Source organism: Rhinolophus hipposideros (assembly GCF_964194185.1).
Source record: "Rhinolophus hipposideros genome assembly, chromosome: 2".
NCBI lineage: Eukaryota > Metazoa > Chordata > Mammalia > Chiroptera > Rhinolophidae > Rhinolophus > Rhinolophus hipposideros.
Genome location: NC_138048.1, coordinates 67,293,390 through 67,311,031, shown reverse-complemented (window position 1 = coordinate 67,311,031; position 17,642 = coordinate 67,293,390). Strand labels below are relative to the sequence as shown.

General features: G+C 39.6%; 1 long non-coding RNA gene across 5 annotated transcripts in view; it reads left to right on the top strand.

Annotated features, from left to right (window-relative positions):
• The first annotated feature begins 809 nt into the window (after positions 1-809).
• LOC308488816 overlaps positions 810-17,642 on the top strand; it is a 375,646-nt gene continuing 358,813 nt past the window's right edge. For 2 of the 5 annotated variants that reach the window (XR_013991972.1, XR_013991973.1), the window contains exon 1: positions 821-937. This is a non-coding gene — a long non-coding RNA (uncharacterized lncRNA). Of the gene's footprint in view, positions 938-17,642 lie in introns of all 5 variants that reach the window. The other 3 variants (XR_013991971.1, XR_013991974.1, XR_013991975.1) reach the window with 3 other exon arrangements.

The following is a 17,642-nucleotide window of genomic DNA, read 5'->3' as shown; positions in this document are numbered from 1 at the left end:
TTTTTTTAAGACTAATTGACCTGAATGGTGACATAGTGATCAGTTTAGCTTTGAATGGTTGAGGATAGGCACCTAATTAAAGTGAAAAATATAAAAATAAAGTTCTTTTGATGGAGGCCAAAGAAATATCTGCGGTGTCTAATCTTGTCTGTTTATTGGCTCCTAGGTTCTTTCCTACCTGTACTCCTCTGGACACACTAGTTGCCTCCCCTCGGCAATGATCTCTTCTCTTTTTCTGCTAGTCCAAGTGCTACCTATCTTTAATGCCAGCTCCAATCTCTGCTTCTCTAAAACCTTCTACTGTATTATCGCCAGATGCGATTGTCTTCTTCTCTCAACACTAACAGGCCTAGTATCCTTAGTGTTCACCTGACACTTGGGTTTCATGACATCATATATGACATCAATCGTATGACATCAATCAGTTGGACTGATTACCTGTGTATAGTAATGTGCACAGCTCCTACGTGTAGGTGACCATTACCAGGATGAAGACATGGAACATTCCATTTCCATCCCCTGTAAAGGCATCAGCTCTAGTTTCATGTCATTTGTTCTCCAATATGAATTGTAAAAGCTCTAGGGGCAGAGATCACATACCATTCAGGGTCATGGCAGAAGACAAATGGCATACTCAAAGGGGTTTGATTAAAATAATTTAATGAAGGGCCTTTCACAGAAATTTGGGAGTTAAGAAGGAATCATGAGACACCCCCCCGCCACCCCCTCCCCCCACACACACAAACACACCAGAGAGTAGCAACAGTTGGAAATCATTAACAGCCCTGGGTCTGAAAGAGAAGGGGCTTGTGCTTGTTGTGAAGTCCTGGAGAGAGTTTGAGCCTCACATAGAGAAGTGGAGGCTGGACAGCAACTGTAGCCTAAAGGATCACAAGCACTGCCTAGACCCCAGGCCAGGCAAGGAGGGAGCTTGAAGGTAAGTACCCTTGAAGGCTGTCTGACTTCTGCTCAGACAGCCCTTTGACGTCTTGCTGGTGACTTCCACTGGCCAAACCCAACTATAAACCAGCGGTTAAGGCATCCCAGGGATGAAGTCTGTAGAGGTCAACCTCCCCAGGAACAAAGCATGGCAGAAAAAGGTGGAGAATAGATCTGTGGGTAGGAGGGACAAATAGACAAAACCCAGCAAAGACCACCTTATGCTTCTGTGTCCACTACTGCACTTGGTATATCGTTTTGCTCAACAAAAATGATCGATTTGTTGCTTGTTGCCTGACTTATTTATCAATTTATAGATAGGCAGTTGCTTTTATTGAAAACTGTCGGTCAGCAAAGCAACTGCCCAATTCCTTCAAAGAAATGGGAGCTGCCAGCTGTGAATTCAAAGTTGTATTTGTAATCATCAGATACACAAAAGGAAAAAGATAAAAGAAAGGCTCTTTTTTCTAAAACTGTGCTACTGGTTGAGAGTTTCAGAGATACCTAAAAAGTTGTAGTTCCAATGTAGCCGTATTAAACATCTGCCAAGTCAAGGTGAAGCTTTTGTGAATCTGGGCTCTCTTACATCTTATTTCTTACTCACTTGTTCCAAGGAAACCTGAGTCTTTGGGAGGCTGAAAGATAATGACTACTCCCGGGAGTATCTTGTTAATGTGATTTGTTGTATTAGCTTTTCTTTTCATGCAGTTAAATGAAAAACTGAAAACAATTTTGATATAACAGTTGGTGGGGAAATTTCATGACTTAGATCTCTTAGTGTTGCTTGGTTAGTAGACCCTCACTGTTGTAATCATGGGAAGCATGGCCCTTGACTTACTGTGAGGTTTTGGTGGGGAAACATTGAACTTTTCTGAGTGTCCACAAAATAAGAACTATAGCATCATTTAGAGGAAACTGTTTCTTGTAGAATGTGTGTTCGTCCTCAGAAGATGTTTTTCACTGGTGTTCTATAGATGCAAGTCTGCTACTGAGCATATACTTAATCAGCATGTACTACTAAAGAACATTAAGTGATGCCATTTTGTCCAAAATTTAAATTAAACTCTTGGCAAACTTCAACTTATTTTGGAAGGAGAGAGAAGGGTCTGTTGGAGGTTTCCATTTAGTTTCAAAGGAACGCAGAACAAATCAGAATCCTGGAAGATTATCCCACTCAGGAGTCCTGCCAAGTCAAGGTGAAGCTTTTGCGAATCTGGGCTCTCTTACATCTTATTTCCTATTCACTTGTTCCAAGGAGATCTAACTTGTCAGGAGGCTGGAAAATAATGACAATTCCTGGGAGTATCTTGTGCTGATTTTCATGATGTCTCAACTGAAGAGACTTCGTTGAAAAAGGAGCCAAAGCAAGCATCTATACACTCTGTCCTGTGCAGGGACGGCGACTGCTGTTTCCTGGATCACACGGGGATGCTTTGCTGGACCTGTCACTGCCCTTACACAGCTTTCATGCAATGCGTCCTATTTGCTGTTGTGAACCACAGTTTAACTTTGTTCACATCATCTTAGCCCTCTTAGAAAGATGACCTCCTCAGCTGGACAAGTTGTCTCCCTGCCTTCAGAAATCACCCTGTCATCTCTCTGCCAGCTCTGACCTTAGCCCATGCTCCAACTTTGGCTCACCTCTTTGGCTTTATGCTCTGACAATCTGCTTGGTGCCTGCTTCTCTGGGTCAGCTTCTGCCTTTGCTTCAGACACAGTCCCAATGGTTGCCATTCTGTTGTGTAGTTAGAAAAGTTTCCACGTATTCCTCCACCTGGTCCCTCCCTAGGAAAAGAGCATAAGACAAGCCTTTTTAAAGAAATCACTGTGCAAACTGTTTCATTGGCTTAATTTAGGAGAAAATTTTGAGTTTTGCCAACAGAGATTGAGACTTCTGTTGTGGTAGCTGATGTGCTGAAGAACAATTTATAGATTCTTAGCTTTAAATGAAATTTACTAAGAGAGGGAGAGAAGGAAGGAGGGAGGAGGGAGGAGAGGTAGGAGAGAAAAAGAGAAGAATATTACCTGCTGGTGAAGCACCAAGTAGAGAATATTATAGTCTTTTTAGCTCAGTATGTTTCTGGGCTCTATTGTCTGGCTCAGTGAATGCAAACACAATAAAATGATAATCTAATACAAACCCAAGGAGGCAAACATCCTTGGAAAATATCATGCATGCATCCAAACAACTGCTTTAGGTGATCTCTGCCATGGTTGACCTGCGTTACTGCAAATAATTGAATCTATACTTTGATGCATGGTTGCTGATAATCCCTCCTCCCACCCACCCCCGCCCCCGCCCCATGACATACTCACAGTCAGGTTCAGTTGTCTCTTTGACATGTAAAAGAAACATTCAACTTATAGCCACCTGCAAAAGAAATGGTTTGTATAGTCATTACTAATACGGATCCTCAAATCTTCAAAAGGTACCCGGATCCTAACAAGAATACATTTTAAAAAGGAAATGATTGAAATGTAACTGAGACCTGTAACAACCTTGGTTGTATTTAACTTGTTTGACATCTGTTTGGGATACAGACAGACTATAATTGTCTGAGCCCTCTCCCCGTTGTATATTGGAATTGAACGAATAGCCACTAGGGGAGAGGGGACTCCAAGGGTGATGGGTGGACACAAATATCCCTAAAATGGAGAAGAGAAATTGATTGGGCTGGTGTGGCATCATAACATCCACCACCTCCTTTGTTCTATTTCTAAAATCATCAGGATGTCTTCTGATGTGTAATTTGATGTCCTGTGTTGCTCTGCCTATCAGAAGGGAATGTGCAGACAGTTGGCCTAGCTCCTGGCCCAAGCCATGTCTCCAGATCTAAATTAATTAATTGGCACTCTGGTTTAGTAAGTCACATTCTGGGTTTGCTTTGCATGAATCTGACACAAGAGACACATCATCTCTGGACAAGGTTAAAAACTGGGCAGTGGGAACCAGGAAGTATTTTTTTGGGGGGTGGGGAGACACAGACATACATGTATTTACATAGGAAAAAAGCTCGTTGGTGTTTTTTTTTTGTACTCTCAAAGGGGACATGACACTGAAAATTGACCATCCACTGACATTATATTGAAACTGAGACCACACCCGGGCCTGGAGTGACCCTTTCCAGACCCGGACAGGTGTGCCTCTGTTTAAAGCCATCAGTGACTCTATCGTCTCATGTTTTTAGCTAAGGTAGATTGTACCGAGTTCAAAGGGCTTGACTCAGCCTTTTAAAGGAGGTAAAGCATTCCTTTGCTGGGAACAACATTTTACAGGACTGTCTCCCAAATGCAGTGATTTCCACTAGCGTGTTACAAGCCTATGTTAAATGCAAACTGTTTAGTTAAAAAAAAAAAAAAGAAAGAAAGAAAAAGAAACTCCAGATCTTGAGAGAAGAGACAGAGAGAGAAAGAGGCTGGAGAGAATAGGAAAGAAAAACCATCTGATCTGGACAGGTAAAGGTATTCCATTTCATTTCACATCTACTCTGTGACATTATTTTGCTCTATACCTTTAAAACACTAACAGTTACATATGCATTTTAATGTATGATTTTATTTTCTTAACATCACAAGACAAGCCAGTCTTCTCTCCATTTTAGAAAAATCATCATTCTGTACCAGATATATAACGATATCACCCCATTATTACATCAACGGGGGACTCCTCAAATAGTAAGTTCTAAGTGCTAATAACTGCAATAGAACAGTAAGATTCAAAAGAGAAGGAAAAGAGAAACTTCCAGTTCTTGTTCTATACTTGTGAAAAGCAGTCTTGTTAAAGGGTAGTTAAGAATCATATTAAACACTTCATAAACTCTGGGCCCACAAGGACAAACAGTAATAATAATATATTTTTTTTAAAAAACGAGAGACTGACAAGAGAAATTATAAAATAGGTTGGTTAAGAAACACTAGTAATTAGTTCATGCAATTCTAGTGTGCTGGGCACATCCTGACTGAGAGGAGATGAGCTCAGCTAACACAAGGGAGCAGGGAAGTAGCAACTGTTCTTGAACGACAAAGGAGAGAGAGAGGGAGCCACACTTAGTCTTCAAGGCCCAGCTCGGTCACATTTGTACATGTGCACGCTGATTTGTTTTTCATACACAGACCCAACAGCTTCGCAGGCTAAAAGACTAAGACGTTTTACTGGAAAAATATTATAAAAATGACCAGGCTTATAACAAGATCTCAGCCAGCAATCCAGAATAGTCATCGTTCTTTGGAAGCGATTCAAATTCTGAGCAGTTATATGGATTTCTGAATGAATATGTTTATAAGATAAAGGAGTGAAAAAAATGCCCACCTAAATGAAGTAAATTGTGATTTGTATAATTGAACGACCATCTTTTACTGTGGACGTTTATGATGTAAATGTCCACAGACTTTTAACCCTGTCAAGTCTAATTCAAGTTTTTTGGAACAGTAACAAAGTACTACAGGGAATGGTGAAAGCTGTGAAATTATGGTGATTTGAATTTTTATTTATTTAAAAAATTTTCCCCTGAGGGACCGGGGGTCATTTCCTCCATATTGTTTTTTCAGGTTTAGATTGCCGCTTCCCCTGTGAGGCAGCCTGAAAAAATGAACCGCAGAATAATGAGTCTTTTCAAGTTAAATGCAAACAATTCCACCTTAAAATAGCAGAACTCACCTTAAACTGGCTTTTGGCGACCTGCCAGAGAAAGGCAGGAAAGCTGCACTTTAATCAAAAGGATATGTATTCTCTATGCGAGCTATAGGAAGACCAGCTGGGAAGAGTCTAGGTATTGATTCTTCTGACTTCCCTCTCGTCTTCACCCCTCCCCCACCCTTTCTAACAAACATTTAAAATTTACTGGCAGACAGGTTTATTTTTCTTTTTTTCTTTTCTGAAACCTGTTGGAATAAAAACTTTTCCCTTTCCAAGGGTCCCATGATTTGGAAGCACCCAATGAGGCTACCAGCTGCACCCTGATAATTGCTTTTACCGTGACTTGAAATCAGGCCCAGGCAACCTTGGCTGAGCAACTGTTCCCCTGAGAAGAGACTAGTGAAATACTCTGAGCAGAATGAGGTGCTGTTTTATAGGAGGAGGGATGGAGACAGCCCAGTTTCTATCCAGGGATTACAAGCACTCTGGTTTGCAGAGAGAAAGATACTGAAAATTGTACACAGCCCTAGCCCTTAGCGAGGGCCATCCTGACAGGAACTATAAAGGGTGGCTATAATTGCACGTAAGTTTTACGACTGAACCAAGTGAGGAAGGATTTGCAGGAAGCATCAGATTTGGGTATATAAGCACACATGGGCAGTAATCAGTAATGTGAGCAACCATCTTTGCAGACAGAGGACCACAGGGCAATATAGACATCATGTTACGAGAACAAAAAATTATCTTCCTAAGCTTTGGGGGCTGAAAAGGATATGAGGAGCAGATGATCACTTTAACAGATGTAACAAATCTCTTTCTGTATGCGAAAGCTGAGGTGTCCATCGGGGTCCTGGGCAAATCCAACTGCAGACGTATTTTGTTTGGCTTTCATAGTATCTTTTCACAGTGCTAACATTTGACATTTAATATAAAAAGAGGTTTGTTATGAATCCAGCATTTCAGCTTCTCTTGAAAGATGGACTATCTGGCCTGTGGGGTGTGTATTTCCAAATGAAAATGGTTAGCTGGATCTGGATAGCAGATACCCAACTAGATGAGGCAAGTGCTAGCTGGATCAACAAGCCTGGTTCTCCTGCCCATGGGCACTTGAGTTTACAGGCACTGGAGCAAATTCACAGTAGTTCAATTAATGAGGAGCTACTGAGTGTCCTCTACCCACGTGCAGATTACAGTGTGGTCCTTTCCAGTCAAAAACTTTTCCTTAGTTTTCTGCTGCCAACATAATAAGGTCCAAACTCTTTAGCTTGGAATGAAATCTCCCAGCCTTTTGCTATCACTCACTAATTCTAGGTTCTCTTCCCACACTGCCCACAGATAGAAGAATGGCCTGTCTTCTCACTTCACTGCTTTGTCATTCCTCACTCTTTCCTTGCACCCTCTCCTCTGAGAGGTCACTGCTGATCCTCCTTGCCCCACCCACCTTTCTTTCGCGCAGTTGGCTGTATAAGTCCTCTTGGTCTGCAAGGCCCAGGGCAACAAGCCTGCTTCATCTAAGACAGTGCTTCTCAAATTCTCTGTGAGGAAATGGCCAGTTTCCTTCTCTCTCTCTTCCTCCCTTCTTTCCTTTCTTTTTAATATTTCCAATCTGTTGATAGACATATAAAACACAAGTTGTATTTTTTTTTAAATTAGGCTCAGCAGATGTTACAGAACAGAAAGAGTATGTCCACCCAGTGCTAGTAGAGCCAAACACTGAACACCGAGAACTGCCGTGGTGAAAGATTGCCTAGCTTATTATCAATGGTGCCTCCCAGGAGAACGGGAAGCAAATGCTCAAAAGCCTGAATTCTCCGATCCAGGATTAAGGGATTAAGGGTTGTTTTAAGAGGTTAGGGGGAACAGGTATGTGGAAACATGGGCAGGGTAAGTTTTAATTAGAGTAACCTGAAGCTTGGCCATTTATGGTAAGGGGCATCCACTCAGGATCTTCCTGGATGATGGACCCCTGCTTCTGAAAGGGTTCCAGTGCTTAAGTTGTGGTTATGTGCTGATCCTTTGGTTCTGTGAGGTGGGGCAAGACTTTGGCTCTGGGTGCAGCTGGAGGTCAAAGTTCTCTCCTCTGCGCATGCTTTGGCTTTATGACTTGCAGTTTTTGTCTGTTGTGTCTGAACAGCAACTCAGTGTCTCATTAAACAGTATAAGGCAATTTTGAAGTAGTCCTGAGCTTATATAGACATAATTTTTACTTTATTAATTTGCTATAAAAGTGTCTGAATGCTTACTCCCAATTTTTGAATTTATTTCATATGTAACCAGCATTGGTCTTTGGGCTACCCATTTTCTTAGATGCCTTCAGGTGAATTAATCTCGTTACTGGCTTTCATGAAGAGCTGTATTTTCCTTTCACCACAGCAGACAGTACTAGAGCTGTTGGGCTCTCTCTGCCTCTTCCACATTAAACTTCAGGAGGTCAAGAGATCTGTTGAGTCTGTCCCATTTATTTTGGCTCCTCTGGGCCTATTTGCAAGTGGAAGAAGCTCAGTAAATGTTGAATTGTCAGAGTTTCTGTCAGGAGGTATTAGAGGTGGGGTGAGATGGTTTAGACTTCAAGGTGGTTATGATAGTGTGAAGAGAGGACTGGCTTGCATGAAGTCACAGTAAACGGTACACAATAAGTAAGGCTGCAGTTTGTGGTCCATCTCATGAAAATGGTATATATAGGTAAATAGAAAATAGGTTGCTCAATGGAAGCTGGATCAGTCTTAAAATATGTCAAGCTAGAACTTGAGAGAGACCTTTCCATTCAAGGTGGTAGCCCTAAGTGGCAGCTAATCTGGGCAAGGTGCTCTGTATTTCCATTGTTCCTCTTTGAAGTGAAGGCTTAGATTAGAGGATCCCCATGGTCTCTGTAATTGTATGATTGATTCTAAAACACAATTGCCAACATTGTACATCTACTATGTATATGATTGGTAGAAAATACAATGCACGTATCCATTCTTTTCTTTCTCCCATTCTGCTATTAGGTGAAAATCCAACTTTGATTTTTTTTTTTTTTTAATAACAAAATCTTGAAATAACACCCATGACAATTCAGATCCTAATTTATCCCCCACTAATGTTAATTAATGTTCACTCTAATCAACTGCATTGAAATGTTAAAAAAATTAAATTCCTGGGAGTTTGTGATAATTGGATTTGATTGGTTCTATCTTTGGTCATTCCTATATTTTTCTTTGTTTTATGCCAAAGAGAGAGGGCTTTTTTGTAGCATAAGGTCTCTTGCAGGACCTGTATAGAACCAATCAACCTAGGCAGTCTTTTGTCCCTCATTTGACCTTCTTCCAGGTACAGTGAGTCCAGTTCCCTGAAATGGCTGAGCAAAGAGAGGTAACTGCAGCTGTGTTTGGATACCTCTTTTTCACCCTTGGCTGTAGCCTAGGAAAATGGAGCCACTCTTTCATAGTCCCACCAACCACTTCATTATCATATTTTTGAGGATGTTGGCCAGGGAAATGGGCAGGCCAGTCGGTAAGCAGGCTGGAAAGTTAGAAATATGTGTTTATCTCCCCCTTTCCTCTCCATGAGCTATTGGAACTGATATAGAAAGGAATAGTAAGACACAACTGCCCTTTTTGGGAGACTGAAAGCCTGGGAGGGATGAAGTTCAGAGAAAGAAATGTTTGTATAGGCATTTGATAATCATAATGAAAAGTCCGTTAGAAGTTCATTGATTAAAAAGCCATTGAAGATTTCAATTACAACTTAGACACTTAGATATTTTTGAAGGGGGAGCCAAAAATGGGAAAATACACATTAAGTGCATGTTGTTTATGATTGGCAGTGGAACTGAATTACATAGTGTGAAAGGAAATTGAATTAATTCCTCCACTGTAAATGTCATTGTAAAACTATGAAGTACTATGTAAATAAGTTATTTGTATTGTTTCAATACATAAAGATATACCTTAGACTCAATGAATGTTTATTTTTAACTTATGAAGTGCGATTATAAATCATTTTGTGAAAGAGACTAATATACCCTGGGAAGTATAAATTCTCATATATCTATCAAACAAGGTATATGTTTTATTAAGTAGTCCTAAATTGCTGACCTCCAATATAGCAATTACTTGTGCCAATAATGATAGTGTAATTGATAATATACTTTTATGATACCATGGTTCAAATGCTGGTAATACTGGCATTAATTCATTTTACCTTTATAAGTACTATCTGTTATAATCTGAATTATATAGACAAGGAAACTAAGGCACAGGTTAGAAGTGTCTTAGACTTAATTGAGCAATGGCATTACAAGTGTTGACAAAAAGATATGAAAGTATAGAAGGAACTCTAGAACTTGACTGAAGAAGCAGTATGTGAGTTGTGTTGTGAAAACTGAGTAGGTGTTTTCCAGACAAAGGACGTAGGCAAATACATTTAAATAATGTCATTGTCACTAAAAACATTTCTGGACACCTTTCCAATATATATATTTTAAAACTGCCTTCAAAGTATGTGGCACATTTTTTAATAGTTTTAGTTGTGACAAATCTTTGAATTTGAAGGTATATCTGAACATTGGAAACCATTAAAAATCATTCATATTTAAGTTTGATAAATGAAGCCATTCATTTTGTCAGTATTGGCAAATGACTTGAACAATACTTTTTGTGTGTGATTTATATGTAAATAGGCTCTAAGGCAAATTCCAAAAAAGTTTAAAGAACAATTTGAACCAACTTTTTAATTAGAAACCTAAATAATAGGAATATAAATCTACATATGCAAATGGAAAACCAGCTTCATTTCTCAAACAGAATGTATCAGACATAGTCCCCCTCTGTGCTTCCGAGAATCTGTGTGTATACAGATTGTATCATTTTATTCTGCATTAGAGGTACTGTGCATTCCCTTCTCGCCTGTAAAAATCCCTGTAGGTAGTCAATTCTGAATACTCAGAAACTGGCTCAGTGCCTTTGGAGAAGTAATTTCTCAGTAAATGCTTATTTAAACGAATTGAATTAAATAAGTGGATTTTGATCTTGATGCAATGGGATTGATAGAGTTGCGGCAAAGAGATGATTCCTCTTTATAAGTACCCTTCAGAGGCAAAGTGGGAATGTGTTGATGAGGCTAAATAATTTAGACTCCTCTTCCCACATTGGTTTTGATTAGTGGATGGCTCCACTACACGATTAGATTTCATAGGTTTAACCTGTTCCTGGTAAAGTGACTGTAGAGAGAAGTTTCCTTGAGATAATTCCCATGGAAAAAATGAATTACAACATGTAAAGTGAACTGTGACTACACAGAATTGTGAGATTATAGTCAACTTGATTTTAACATGTGGGAAAGAAATAAGTGTTCCTACGTAATCAGTTTTAATTTAAGGGTTCAAGTGGACTTAAATATAACCCAGGATGGAAATGAGCAGATAGAGCATTTTAGACAATAGGTGCAACACACGATACCCAATGACTTTCTCCACTTTGTCCCAATCCCACATACCTTTCCAGAGGCAGCTGTCATTCTGCCTTCTCCCTGAAATCTGTTCTGACCTTTTGACTCTCATCAATATTTCACTTCTCTGAATGCCCGGAGCACCTTATTTTACTTTTCCTAAGGTATATAACACTTTCCATCTTATTAACATTTATTTGTTATGTCTCCTCTCCCGGCCTGCCACCATATATTATGCCCCATGAGAGCAGAGTCTGGGTATCTTCATCTTTTTTCTTCACATGGTATCTGTCACAGAACCTTCTTCGCAGTGGATTTTCAATACATAATTGTTGGAACACAAATGAATGATATAGGCATGACAAACCACTGGGCTAATAACTCCTTCCTAAGATATGAGAGACAGACAGATTTTTGCTTCATGAACACACAGCCATGTATGTCTTAGAGCTAGAAATGAAATACAGGTTTATTTTTGTTGTGCTTGTTTTTATTTAGTCAAGGCGTCGAATCCACTACGCTGATTCCTTATGCACAGATGGAACCTTATCATGCATATGAGTCTCTGGAGGAAATAATTTTTGTTTAAACTTTGCCTTAGGAACTTCAAGGGAATTCAGCACAGTATTTCTTTAGTGATCTGGCTGTATTGTATTACCCATTGCCAAACCGAAAAATGTTTGGCAGAACTTTTGGCTTGTGAGGTTTGGGATGCCTTCCAGGTAATCTGCCTCAGAATTTTGAAATACAAATAAATGAGTTCCAGTTCAAACTTTTTCGAATCTGAGCTGCCAGGCCATTATTTCCCTCCCATCTGAACATTTTGGTACAGAAATACCAACTAAGCAGAAAGAAGGTAATCGGTCAACATTTTCAGAGGTTATTAATGGCCTTGGTTTAGAAGAACAACATGAAAATGAATAGTTTAAAACTTTGTTTCTTAATAGTAACTGACTTTTGGCTCTTGGCATTTATTTCCCAGGATGTTTTCCCTGATTTTTATTTGGGAGAGAAGGACAAAGGTGTTCTTTACCGCTTTGATTCTGCCAGAAGGAAGGTTCTGAATGTTCCTTTGTTAAACGTTACATACTTAACTTGGTTTTACTTTTCTTGTCTAGGAGCCAAGTATTTTTCAAGTCACTCAACAATCTACTGAGGCATGCTAGTCACTGAATGTGATTATAAAGCAAAGTTTAACATTCGTTATAAAGACATGATTGGGAGTTTCGGGTTCCATGAGCACCACACTTAATGAAGAGAGGTTAATTTGGATGAGTGATATGACATCAGTCATCTCTATAAATCTCAGAGCCAGTTCCTGGTGAATTCTGAGGGCAACAAAAATTTTTATTCAAGATAAAGAAAGCATCCACTCCCATTTCCCTCTCTCTCTTTCTCTCTCTCTGCCTCTCCACACGCACGCACAGTGTGGGAATGAACATACTCTGTATGACTCCTTGGTTTCAGCACATTGTTCATGTATGGAGAGGCCTAGCAAGTGACCTAGCAAGTATTCTGAAGGGTAGTAGAGACCAGGTGGGAGGCACAACAGCTTTTACTTTTAAGAAATTCCTCTTCCCAGTCCTTCTATTAACTTTTTTCTTTGATGGTTATTGTGCATTTACAATAGAATATAGCCCCGGAATAAAATGTACATTGTAACGTTGGGGACAAATAATAAAAACTTTGACTATTTCCCCAAAGTTTCAGATTAAGCGAAGCCTCCCCTCCACCCCCTTAACTTTGGTTTGGGAGAAGACCAGGACTTCTCAGAGTATAATTCAAAGAAACTAGATTAAAATAATCTTTCTTACTTTAATGCAATTTCAAATTATATTTTTTTACTTAAAGACACTTTACTTAAAAACATGTGGGAGGTTTTGAGAGGAAAATGCGTATTTTTAGTGTTTCATGTAATTTTTGTCCTGTTAAGGTGACTTTGAGTCTCCTCACCTACAAGCTTTTTACAGGCTCTTGTGAACCAAGCAGCTTCATCTATCAGCCATACACCCAACGTGAGCATAAGTTGGTGGGGTAGGTGGGCAAATAGCCTGATGTCTGCAAATAGCCCTGACCTCTCTCCACTCTGACAGGTTCTGAGACACCACTCCGCTCTGCTTTCACCAGCATTCTTTTTGACATTTCAGAATACAGTAGGCCCTGGGAAAACTAAAATGAAACAACAAAAAAAATATTTTTCAGGGACTTCTCTTTCTTCCTTCTGCCTTCTTCCCACCACCAAGCCCTCCCAACTACATGGTGCCACTGTTTTGAGGGAGTCTTCTCTCTTGGGCATTTATGACTCTTGCTCTTCTTTTACCACCCTATTCCCAGACCCAGTCCATTCCTTAGTGCAGAATTAGTATTAGATGGTGATGTTATTGGTATGAAAACAGGGAGAGCTAACATGTATCACATTCTTTCTGTGTCACACCCTCTGCTAAACCTGGCAGTTGACCTGTCTCATTTAATTACTACCTTATAAACTATATACAGATTTTTATTCCAATTTTATTCCTGAAGAGATGGAAGCTCAGCGAGGCAAGAGCCACTCAATGACTACATGGAACACCTGGATTTGAATTGAGGCCCTAATCCAGATTTAGTAGTGTTATAGCTGAGAGTATTTAATGGGCCAAATTTACGAGAATTTGAGCATAAAAAGTGACTATGAATGTATAAAATTCCACAAGTCCCTAATTACATTCAAAAAAGAGAAAAATCTCCCTAAACAAATCTTGTTTTCACCATTGGAGGTGATTATTTAATCAATTCCTTACTCTGATAATTGGTAACCAAAAATAAGTAAATATTTAATGTGTCTAACCAGAAGAAACTGTGTTTCAGCATAACCAAACAGTTCCAACTGAGGAAGAAAAACTTTTCCTTACAGAACTTTTCCACCTGGTCGGCTTTGAATATAGGTAGAATAAAATGGTTGGAAATGCACCAACCATTTTGGGATGCTAATGTAAGCCAGAATTTTCAATGGATGCTGACACCCCTGAATAAAGTTTTGATGGGGACCCTCACTACACAATTCCCCAGATTGCTTGCTGATTGAAGGGGGAGAAATAGGGCTTTGCAGTAGAGGTCTTTGGCTGTCATCACCTTCACTCCATGGGTGCACTTGACCTCACTGTTGATGGAATGGCCGGATATTGTGAATATCCAGATGTGGTACAAAATGAAATAGCAATATCATCTATGAAGTATTCTTGGCAACAATGAATCTATTAGAGCTGTAGGTATAACTTCTATTTCACAAGGAATCCAAAAACTAGAGGAACAACTTAACGGGCCCCGCACGGAAATAATCAAACAAGTCCCGAAAACAGATCATTCCGTAGACAACTGATCTGGACTTTTCAACAATTAATGCCATGGTACAAAAAAGAGAATGGGAGGAGGTGTTTTAGAGTTACAAAGGCCATTCGTGATCCTTCAAAGGATACTTATTTGAACAAAACAGCTGCAAGTGAGACATTTTTGAAACAATCAAGGAATTTTGAAAACAGTATTAGGGAATTACTAATAAGTTTTGTCAGGTGTGATAATGTTAGTGCGATTATATAAAAAAATCCTTATTTAGAGATACGTGCTGAAATATGGCGTGAGATATTGTGAGGTCTGTAACTTAGTTTAAAATACTTCAGCAAAAAAAATTCAAGCAAATATGGCAAAACACTACTAATTGTTAAATCTATGGATGTATGTGTTCTTTCCACTTTTAGTATTTTTGAAATTTGTCATAATTAAAAAAGTATAAAAATTTTATAAAAGAGTGGCGCAGCCTTGAGTTAGAAGAACCCTGGGTTCCAGCCCCAATTCTCCTATTTACTTTTTCTAGGGTTGGAGCCAGTCTCCTCACTCTGTGCTCCAGTGTCGTTGTTGGCAAAATCGCAATAATAACAGCGTCGGCTTCCTGGGATTGTTGTGGGGATAAAATGAGTTAACAAAGGTGAAGTGCTTAGGCCAACGACTGGCATGTAGTAAGCTCTCAACAAATGTTAGCTATAATTGCTTCATGTAGGAGGAGTCAGACAGAATTAGCTTTGAATCCTGGCTCTGTCTTTTATTAGCTATGCTGCCCTGGGCTGTTTGTTTAACTCACTAAAACTCAGTTTTCATTTTTAACATGGTGGTAATAATACTGCTAGGGTTGTGAAGGATTAATCACATGTTACATATAAAGTTAGTAGCACATAGTGACCACTTACTAGATGGTGGTTTTGATTATTAGTGCTGGCAGAGGTGTCCAGTGCCTTACCCCAATGCATGGCTTGCACTGGAATGTTCTGGTACGTATCTGTACAGGTGGGAAGTTGACAGTTAAGCAAGGGGAGGGTGGGGAAGTCCTTTGGTCTCCACTCACCTTGAGGCAGGTGTGTCAAGTGGGTGCTGCCACTCTGTGCACATGGTAGGGGTCTGCATTGTGTAAGCATCTCTGCTTGGACAGGGTGGGATGGAGTACATAGGGCTGGTGCAGTAGAAAGGTCAGGGCTTTCTCTGGACACAGAAAGAAAAGAAAGCAGTAAACTGGGGAGTCTGGCTCATGTTTGCTTCTAGCTCAACCTCACTTAGGCGTCACTTAGGAGTCTGTGAAAGAGAAAGCACTTTACAACACAGCCATCATTGTATAGACTTTTGATGATCTCATTGGGGTAATGAGAAATTTATAATTTTCTTTTGCACTCTGAGCCTCCCTATCTTCTCTTTCCTCTAAGCAGCTATCTTCCTACTTTAGATACCAAGGGACTTACAGCCTGCCTCTTTCCCCATTATGAAATTCTGCTCATAGGGAAACATGTGGAGCTGGGAATTTATGTAAGATGCAAAGGCCTGGAAACAGATTGAAGTATATGCATAAGCAATGGGAAGTAAACAGTTAAAGGCAAACACATTTGGAAAAAAATGAATCTAGTAGGTTTTTATGGCTCCCAAGACAGAAATGTGTGCCCAAGTTCATCAACATCTTTGTTTTCATCTCCCTAGGCACACAGCAGCACTACATTTTCTAGGTAAGGCTATACAATGGTGTTTTGGCCAATTGAATGAGAACTGAAGTGATATGTGCCACTTCTAGGAATGGCCCATACAAGCTGCCAGGTGTGATGATCACTCTTTTTTCTCTCTGCCTTTCTTTCTCATCAGCTGGCTTGAGAGAAAGAACTTTAAGGGCCAATATAAGGGTAAAACCACAAGATGGAACGTGCCAGGGTCCATGATTGACCATGGAGAATGGCGCCCCCAATTATCCCACATTTGGCTGTGATGTAAGAAATAAAATTTTGTTTTGTTAAGTGGCTGTAATTTGGAGGTTGTTTTTTTACAGATGTTAGGCTACATTTAATAATATAGTTCTTTTGATACTTTTTTTCCAGCAGACATAATTTACTTCCTAAATTACATATTTGTAGATATTTTTTATTATCAAGGAATGTTAAGTGAGGAAAGAAGCAACATAAAGATACAAATTTTCTTTGCCCTCAATCCCTCCCCATATAAATCGTACGATCAGGGTGTCCATTACCTCATCTAACCTGCACATTGATTCTGTGAAGACTCTGAGGAAAAAAAAGGAAAGAGGATAGTCATGAATCCAAACCACAAGACTGGGTTCCTAGGATCATAGAATGCTTAGTTCAGAAGTTTTCAGTGTTCTTACAATAAGTTATTTAGGTTTCATTTACATTTTTTAATAAAACTATAATTCTTTGTCCAGGATATCTGAGGTTATTATAGTCAAATAAATTTCTTTTTATTTAAAGTTCTGGATCTAAGCTCTAAAGGGATGTATATTAAGCAAGGTTTTCCAGAGAAACAGAATCAATAGGAGGTTATCTATCTATGTATCTATCTATCTATCTATCTATCTATCTATCTATCTATCTATCATCTATAATCATCATCTACTGTTCTATCAAGAGACATACGTATTTTAAAGAATTGGCTCATATGATTGTGAGGCTGGCAAGTCTAAATCCTGCAGGGCGGCCCAGCAGGCTGGAGACTCAGGAAAGTGGTGATATTACAGCTTGAGTCTGAAGCCTGTGTGGAGACAGAATACCCTATTTCTTGGGGGACCTACATCTTTCGCTCTTAAAACCTTCAACTAATTGGATGAAGCCCACCCACATCATGGATATTTCACTGAAAGTATACTGATTTTAATGTTAATCTCTTCTTAAAAAAAACAAAACAAAGCAACAACAACAAAAAACCTTCACTGCAACATCCAGACTGGTGTTTGACCACATATCTAGGTACCGCGGCCTAGCCAAAGTGACACAGTGAACCATTACTGGGTATTAATAACAAACAACTGTCTGAAACTAGGTAGACCCTAATGAACGCCTTCTGGGTACTGGAGTGATGGTGCTCTTCCTGAACGGGACGGCCTCTCTTCTGTCTGTCTGGTAGAAAGGAAAAGAATGGCTGCATCATGGAAACCCACAAATATGTGCTTAAGCAAGCAGTGAAGCAGAACCCCAAATACTAAATCAAAAAAGATTTCAAGCCTCATCCAGCAGGCGAGCAACAAACATGTTGAGCTGCAGGGCACTGTCTGTCTCATCTGCACTGAATATCGCTCCTCTCCGGTACCTGCTCTGCCTCCCTCCTTGTCCAGGAAAACTTC